A 9,045-nucleotide genomic window follows, 5' to 3' on the forward strand; every position below is an offset into this window, starting at 1 on the left:
TTATAATTTATTTGTATTAAAAATTATTTTTTTTATTATTCAGCAATATGTTCATTTTAGACTTTTTATTAAATTCTGATAGCTTGTCACATTTTTCAAACCAAACACATAACTATATAAATGACAACTTAAGCACATTTATCAAAATATATTTTCAATTTAAACACTAGTCAATTTAAAACTTTACACAGTTTTTAAATAATAAGACTTAAAGTCATCTTAAAAAACAGTAAGCCAAACAACCTCTAAATGATTCACACACAACTTGTTATGCATTTGGATTCGATCAAACAACCTCTCAATGATTCACACACAACCTCTCAAGTGATTCACACTTGACACTGTAGAACACGACTTTTTATGTTACTATGATAGAATCTAGCTACAAATTAAACAAAATAATTATTGCAGCTTTCATAATTAGATCGTACCCAATAGCAAATAAGACAAATAATTATATTCATAGTTGGTTTAAAATCAAAGGCTATACTTCATTCTAAATCTATTTGACTTGGCATTTTGACAGAGAAAGCAATAACCAAAACTTCTTGTTTTTGGCTTCAGCATCTATGAACTCTAATGTACAGAAATAGCTTGGAGATGTTGTTTTGGCATTTTAAAGACGTTTTCTATTTCAAAAACGTCCAAAAACATCTTCAAGCCATTTATTTAATTTCAAAAACATTTCAAGGCCTATTTCTTAATAAACTAAAACTGTAAAAAATGCGTTTCCGATTGGAAATCCATTTATGGCGATGGACCTACATATATATTATCAATTTTGCATTTATTCTCTTTACGCCCTAGTCATAATTTCTCTGAATCATCTCTTGACTCTTTGACCAATCGTCCATTTGCCATCATTCCCCCCACCAACCAATTGCTCGGTGCTTGGTGCCATTGTTTATTCACAACTCCAATTGCTCGGTTTAATTGTGCACGAGATTGCGTTTCCAATCTCAGATTGCTTGATTCACTGTTGATTGCTCAATTACAAGGTGTTCAGTGCCACCATCAATTCACAACTCTAACTACTCAATTGTTCAATTACTTGTTTCCATGCTCGGTGTTATTTCCATTTTCATACTCGATTGCTCTGTCCCACCGTCAATTGCTCACTTTAATTGGGCGATTCCTGTTTGTAAGCTAATTCTTTTGCTTTCATTGTGATATTTTAATTGTGTTGTTACTTATTATAATCTTTAATTCAGAGTGATGGTTTTTCAGATTTTCGTACTTAGGGTTGTTGATTTGTGGTTGTCTTTGTTTCCCCCCCTCCTTACATAGGTCATGTGACTCATTCCACTTCAAATTCAACATCTAGCAATGGTATTGCATCAAAAAATAGGGATGAAGAAAATAGTCCATTATGGAAATATGTGATTAAAATTGAGAATGTGGGAAGAAAGGGGTAGGTTGGAAGTGAATATGTAACTTTTTGTGGTTTACAAAAATTTGGGACATGCACAATAGTTAGGGTTTGTTTATTAAATATCAATAGGAAATGGATTGTTTTTTTTATAAAAAGTGAGTCCTGAAATTATAACTAAAATAAATAAATAAAAAAGTTGAAGGAGAAGCTACAACCAGAATGTCAAATTTACTACTTAAGCAAATTGCCTTTATCGACTAGTAGTGCTTCTTTGGGACCTTCTTTGTCTATACATAAATCTAGAGTTTTAAAACAGTTAAATAAGAGAAAAACAATTGATTTGCTTATTACTAGAGCTTCTGACTTGCAAACTAGAGCACATTTAAATGTTGAGATTGTTAGAATATTCTATAATAGGGGTTTGCCTTTTAATCTTGCAAGAAACTCATACTATTTGAGTTCTTATTCATTTGTTGTTATGCATCCATTGGGTGGTTATGTGCCTGATCAACATATTTTGCACTATTATTTAGTGGTTCAAGCTTAGCATTTAATTATTCAATGAACATGATTGCTACTCATTTTGGGCTTAATATTGTCAATATAGGTACATATTACATGCAAAGCGGACATGGAGCAAAAAGAGTGATTTTGGTGCATGATGGGAGTGAAATAAAGCTTGGAGGCATGGTCGGGTATTGAATTAAAAGAAAGTAAAAGAGTATCGAGAGCAAGAAGTTGAAGATGATAAAGCAAGAGGCTAAAGAAAAAGGCTAACGGGCTTATAGCGGTATGCATACCGCTGTAGGACCGTTGTAAGATTTAGTTTCTGGAGCTCACGGTCCTACAACGGAATGCATACCGCTTTACGAATTAGTTTTTGGAGCTCACGGGTGTGCGACAACAAGAATACCGCGGTAGGGTTCAAAGCTTCGTTTTAAGCCCGTTTCAATCCAAATAAAAGGGAGATAGACTCCTTCAAGGTGCATGACTTTGATAACCTAAAGAAGACTATATAAAGACTTATTTTGGGGAGATTAAGGAGCTTTTGGAAGAAGGAAAAAAGGCAAGTCGAGGAAAAGAATGAGATTTTCTTGAAGATATTTGGTTTTGATTTTATTTTTCTGTTCTTTCTTCTCTCCAACATCATGAACTCCGTTTTTATTATTCTTTTGTTGGTTGAAACTATGTTAGGCTAAGTATTTTGTGGCTGGGGTGATCGATGAAACCTAGTTCAATAATGGTTTAATTAAAAGTATTTGGGTTTTATTTTATTCTTGTCTTTTGAGTTGATCGTTTGTTATGCACTAAGTCCGTTTTGATGCTTGGCCGCTATTAGAACGTGTTTGTGATTTATATTGCTTTTGAGAGATTCAATATAGATTAGCACTTGATAATAAATGACATAAAGTTCGATAATAGGTAAAGATACCGTTATGTCTTGTGAAATCTTATTTTGATGATCATTATGGATAAATGCATGTTTGTATATTTGCAGATTAATTAGAGATAATTAATCTCATATGTGAGCAAAGATTCGATTAACCATCGAGAGAGGCTTTTGATTAACTTAGGATCATCGATTTTCAACTCAAAGCAAGAATTATAAAACCCAATCACTGAAAGATATTGAACCAATTATAGAACTACGGTGGATTCATGAATCCTAGTGCATTAGATTTCTATATTTAAAACCTAAAGAGTTATTTTGTGTTTTCCTTTTGGTGAGTTAGTTTTAACTTATATAAAACTTCCATTGAGTATTCTTTTCATTGTGTGTGGCTTATTAAAGTTAATAGTGGTTAAAGTAGGGATTAAAAACTAATCCTCGTGGGAACGATACTTGATTCATCATTATATTACTTGTTACGATTCCGTTCACTTGCGGGAAAGAATACGCAAACAAGTTTTTGGCGCCGTTGCCGGGGACTGGTTATTTTGATTACTACTTTAATTAAGATTAGCTTTAATACTTGGGTTGCTTCCTTTAATTGTTTATGCTCAACTATTTCAATTTTTGTTATGTTAGGATTGAAATAGTGCATGCGGCGTTCAGAACGTCTTGATCTTGTTGAGTTTGATCCGGAGATTGAACAAACTTTTCATCAAAGGCGTCGTGAACAAAGAGCAAAAAGGGAACAACAACAAAGCACAATGGATGACAACGAAAATCAGCTTGTTCAAATGGAGCGTACTGTTGAGATCAATGAGAGAGATATCTTGATGGGGGATTTCATGATGCCTCCTATCGTTGAGAATCGGTCGAGCATAGTCTATCCTCTATATGGGCATGATAACTTTCAACTGAGGCCAGATGTGATTAATTTATTCTCCAACAACATTCCGTTCTATGGAAAAAGTGATGAAAATCCTCACTATTATCTCTCTCGCTTTTTGGAGTATTGTGGAAATTTTAAATATCAAGTCATCAATGAGAAAGCACGAAGGATGCGACTTTTCCCTCATACTCTAAAAGATAAAGCTCAAGAGTGGTTGGATTCACTATCACCTGGTAGCATCACTACATGGGCTGATTTGGTTCATAAGTTCACATTAAAGTATTTTCCACCAGCCAAGATCAGCAAATTAAAGCATGAAATTTCAACTTTCCAGCAAGCTGAAACTAAGAATTTTCATGAAGCATGGGAACGGTATAAAGAATTGCTATGGAAGTGTTTGAATCATGGGTTCTCTTTACCAGCTCAAAATCACTATTTCTATGTCGGGTTAACTCCTTACAGCCGTTCGACAGTTGATTCTATTATAAACAAATCAGCTGGAGAGCTACATGATCTTTATAAAACAATGAGTGAGCAATTTGTAATGTGGCCGGATAGGAGTTCACATAGGAGAGCAACTGGAGTACACGAAGTGGATATGAATACGTTGATATTGGCCAAGATTGATGCTCTTTCAAAACATATGGAAAACTTAAAGTACTCTCAATTAGTTAATATGGTGCAAGGATCCCTTCCAGTTTGTGTAACTTGTGGGGCAAACCATCTGTCATCCGAATGCCCATTGACCGTTAGGGACCATTCACTCACAGAGCAGGCTGCTTATGCACAAAACTTCCCGCGTCAACAAAATTTCCCGCATCCATAGAATAATCCATTTTCTCCAACATACAATCCCGGCTGGAGAAACCATCCTAATTTTTCATATGGCAACAATCAGGGAATTCAAAACTCACCAAAACAAGGGAGACCACATGAGGAAAAAAGAGGATGGGAAGAAGCAATTTCAAAACTTCAAGAAAGAAGCGAGTGGACCGATGCAACCATCAAGAATATAGAGACTCAAATTGGGCAACTAGCTAAAATTCTTACTAAGAGGCAACAGGGCACATGGCCAAGCAATACCAAAGTTAATCCCAATGAGGAAGCGAATGCAATCATTACAAGGAACGGGGTGCAATTACCAGAAATTCATGTTAAAAGACCAAGTGTGGAAAAGAAAACTGATGCTGAAAATGAGACAACAACTGAGAATAAGGAGCCTGAAGATATAGTCGAACAAGAGGAAGTGGTTTCATCACCAATCAAGCCTTATGTTCCACCTATTCCATTTCCTCAAAGATTGCACAAGCACAAGTTGGATAAGCAATTTGAGAAATTTTTGGAGGTATTTAAGAAGCTACATATCAATATACCATTTGCTGAAGCTCTGTCTCAAACGCCCAGCTATGCGAAATTTATGAAGGAGATTCTATCAAATAAAAGGAAGCTTGAGGAACATGAAACCATGATGCTAACAGAGGAGTGTAGTGCCATTTTACATAATAAATTACAGCCAAAGTTGAAAGACCCAGGAAGTTTCACCATCCCTTGCACCATTGGCAACCTATATTTTGAACGGTCTTTATGTGATTTGGGTGCTAGCATTAATTTGATGCCATTTTCTATCTTTCAAAAACTTGGACTAGGCGAAGCAAAGCCTACAAGAGTATCATTACAACTAGCAGACCAGTCCGTGAAACATCCACGTGGAATTGTTGAAGATATCTTGGTAAAAGTGGACAAGTTCATATTTCCAGCAAATTTCATTATTTTGGATATGGCTGAAGATAGGGATATTCCCCTTATTTTGGGGTGACCTTTTCTAGCTACTGGACGAGCTTTTATTGATGTGCAAAAAGGACAACTCATGTTAAGGCTGAATGAGGAGTAAATCACTTTTAATGTGTTTGAAGCACTAAAATTTCCTACTGCTTCAAATTCTTGTTTTCAGATTGCTATTGTGGATAAAGAGATAGAAAACACTTTCACTTTGAATCAACCATCAGATCCTTGGGAAGCATGTGTGGTGCACTCACAAGTTGAAGATACCGACTCTGCTACGATTGAAGAATATGTCAAATATTTGCAAGGATCTGAACTTATTCAAAAGGGAAAGCAATACAAAGCATTGGGCACAGGGCCTCCACGACCTTTACCTTCCATTCAACAAGCTCTGAAATTGGAGCTAAAACAGCTGCCATCCCATCTTCGATATGCTTATTTGGGTGAGTCTTCTACTCTTCCAATGATAATTGCTAAATCCATTAGCCAAGAAGAAAAAGATAAGTTACTCTGTGTGCTTCGAGAACATAAGTCAGCTCTTGGATGGACTATAGCTGATATAAAAGGGATTAGCCCATCTCTTTGCATGCACAAGATATTAATGGAAGACACCTACAAGCTGGTAGTGCAACATCGGCGACGACTAAACCCTCATCTTCAAGATGTGGTTATAGCTGAACTACTGAAGTTACTGGATGCTGGGATTATCTATTCTATCTCAGATAGTGCTTGGGTTAGTCCGTTTCAAATGGTGCCTAAAAATTGGAGGTATTACAATGGAAAATAATGAAAACAATGAGCTCATTCCAGTTCGACCTATTACCAGATCGCGGGTTTGCATTGACTATCGTAAGTTGAATGATGCAACGCGAAAAGATCATTTTCCCCTACCATTCATTGATCAAATGTTGGAGCACTTAGTAGGTCATTCCCACTATTGTTTCCTTGATGGCTATTCGGGATATAATCAAATTCCAATGGCTCTAGAAGACCAAGAGAATACAACATTCACTTATCCATATGGTACATTCGCCTACCGACGGATGCCGTTTGGTTTGTGCAACGCCCCTGCCACTTTTCAGCGTTGTATGATGTCAATCTTCTCCGATATGGTAGAAAGATTTATTAAAGTGTTCATGGATGATTTTTCAGTCTTTGGTTCTTCATATGATGAATGCTTAAAGAATTTGACACTTGTTTGAAGCGTTGTGAAGAAACAAACTTGGTGCTCAATTGGGAGAAATGCCACTTCATGGTCCAAGAAGGAATTGTATTGGGACACCGAATTTCAGTTAGGGGTATTGAAGTTGACAAGGCAAAAATTCAAGTGATTAAGAAGCTTCATCCGCCAACATCAGTCAAGGGTATCCGCAGCTTCTTGGGACATGCCAACTTTTATAGGCGATTTATTAAGGATTTCTCCAAGATTACAAAGCCTTTATGCAACTTGTTGGAGAATGATGCAAAATTTGAATTTTCTAAGGAGTTCTTAAAGTCATTTACCACTCTAAAGGAAAAGTTAATTTCAGGACCTGTTATTGTGGCACCAGATTGGAATATGTCGTTCGAAGTAATGTGCGATGCTAGTGACTATGCAGTTGGGGCAGTTTTGGGACAACGACGGGATAAAGTCTTACATGTGATTTACTATGCTAGTCGGACTCTCAATGATGCCCAAATGAACAACGCCACTACAGAAAAAGAGCTCCTAGTAGTGGTCTTTGCTTTCGAAAAATTTCGATCATATCTCATAGGTTCAAAGGTGATTGTTTATACAGATCATGCTGTACTGAAATATCTATTTTCAAAAAAAGAGGCAACACCAAGGCTAATCTGCTGGGTACTACTTCTCCAAAAGTTTGATTTGGAAATTCGAGATAAGAAATGATGCGAGAATGTGGTAGCTGACCACCTCTCTAGATTGGAGCAACAAAATCAATCTGAAATAGGGGATATTAATGAAAAATTTCTAGATGAGCAGCTTCTAAGAGTGGAACGAGCAAGCAGGGAGACGGAGGTACCATGGTATGCTGATTATGTCAATTACCTCGCAAGTAACATTGTACCTCCTGATTATGATTACCATCAAAGAAAAAAATTCTTTTCGGAGCTCAAATACTATTTTTGGGAGGATCCCATCCTTTATCGAAGAAGAGTGGATCAAGTAATCCGGAGGTGCATTCCAAAAGATGAGATGGAAATGATTTTAAAGTAATGCCATGCCTCCCCCTATGGTGGACATTTCAGAGCAACAAAAACAGTAGCTAAGGTACTCCAATCTGGGTTTTATTGGCCAAGTTTATTCAAGGATGCTCATAACATAGTAAAAAAATGTGATAAATGCCAAAGAATGGGGAACATCTCTAGGAACCAAGAGATGCCACTGCATGGCATTCTTAAGGTTGAATTATTTGACGTATGGGGCATTGACTTTATGGGGCCGTTTCCACCCTCGTTCTCCAATTTATACATCCTAGTGGCAGTGGATTATGTCTCCAAGTGGGTCAAAGCAGTAGCTTTACCAACTAACAATGGCCGAGCAATGGTAAGTTTTCTGAAAACGAACATCTTTACTCGCTTTGGAACTCCTAGGGCCATTATCAGTGATAGGGGGAAGCATTTTTGCAATCGGCATTTTGAATCTCTTTTGGCAAAGTACAAGGTAAGGCATAAAGTTGATACACCATATCATCCCCAAACGAGTGGCCAAGTGGAAATTTTGAATAGAGAGATAAAGAAGATACTTGAGCTTACAGTGAGTACTTCTCGAAAAGATTGGGCTAAGAAGTTGGATGATGCATTATGGGTATACGGAATAGCCTTCAAAACGCCGATTGGTATGTCTCCATATCACTTTGTTTTTGGCAAAGCATGTCACTTACCTGTTGAGCTAGAGCACCGAGCATATTGGGCAATGAAAAGGTTGAATTTTGATCTCAAGCAAGCTGGTGAGAAACGGTTGCTATAGTTAAATGAAATGGATGAGTTTCAGTTGGAAGCCTGCGAGAATGCCAAATTATATAAGGAGAAGACCAAGAAATGGCATGATCAGCATGTACACCGAAAACAGTTCCAGGTGGCGCAAAAAGTGTTGTTGTTCAACTCTCGTCTCAAGTTGTTTCCAGGCAAATTATGTTCGAGATGGTCAGGCCCGTTCACTGTGGTCCAAGTATACCCCTATGGTGCAGTTGAAGTGACTCATAACACCAAGGGCACGTTCAAAGTGAATAGACAGAGGCTCAAACCCTATCTTGGCGGTGATTTTACAAAAGATACGCTTTCCACCGTGTTGAGCAACCTGGAATGAGCAGCAGCACAATCAAGCTAATGACTTTAAACAAATGATTTTTGGGAGACAACCCAATTTTCTATCATTTCCTCTTTATTTGTTGCTGTTTACTTCATTTTCCCTATTTTGCATTTGTTTTAGAGTGTTAGGTTATAGGTTAGAGAGTGCCTTGGTTAGGAGAGTTTATCACTTAGAGCCTAGGCTATAACAATGAAAATTAAAAGAAAAAAATAATAATAAATAAATAAGTAACAATAAAAATACTAAAAAAAATGAAAATAATAAAACAAAAAATATATATATAATAATAAATAAAAAATAAA

General features: G+C 36.7%; 1 pseudogene; it reads left to right on the plus strand.

Moving 5' to 3' along the window:
• Nucleotides 1–6,410: 6,410 nt before the first annotated feature.
• LOC127804396 (uncharacterized) lies at nt 6,411–8,740 on the plus strand (annotated as a pseudogene).
• The last annotated feature ends 305 nt before the right edge of the window (nt 8,741–9,045 follow it).

Source organism: Diospyros lotus, chromosome 6 (assembly GCF_014633365.1).
Source record: "Diospyros lotus cultivar Yz01 chromosome 6, ASM1463336v1, whole genome shotgun sequence".
Classification (NCBI taxonomy): domain Eukaryota; kingdom Viridiplantae; phylum Streptophyta; class Magnoliopsida; order Ericales; family Ebenaceae; genus Diospyros; species Diospyros lotus.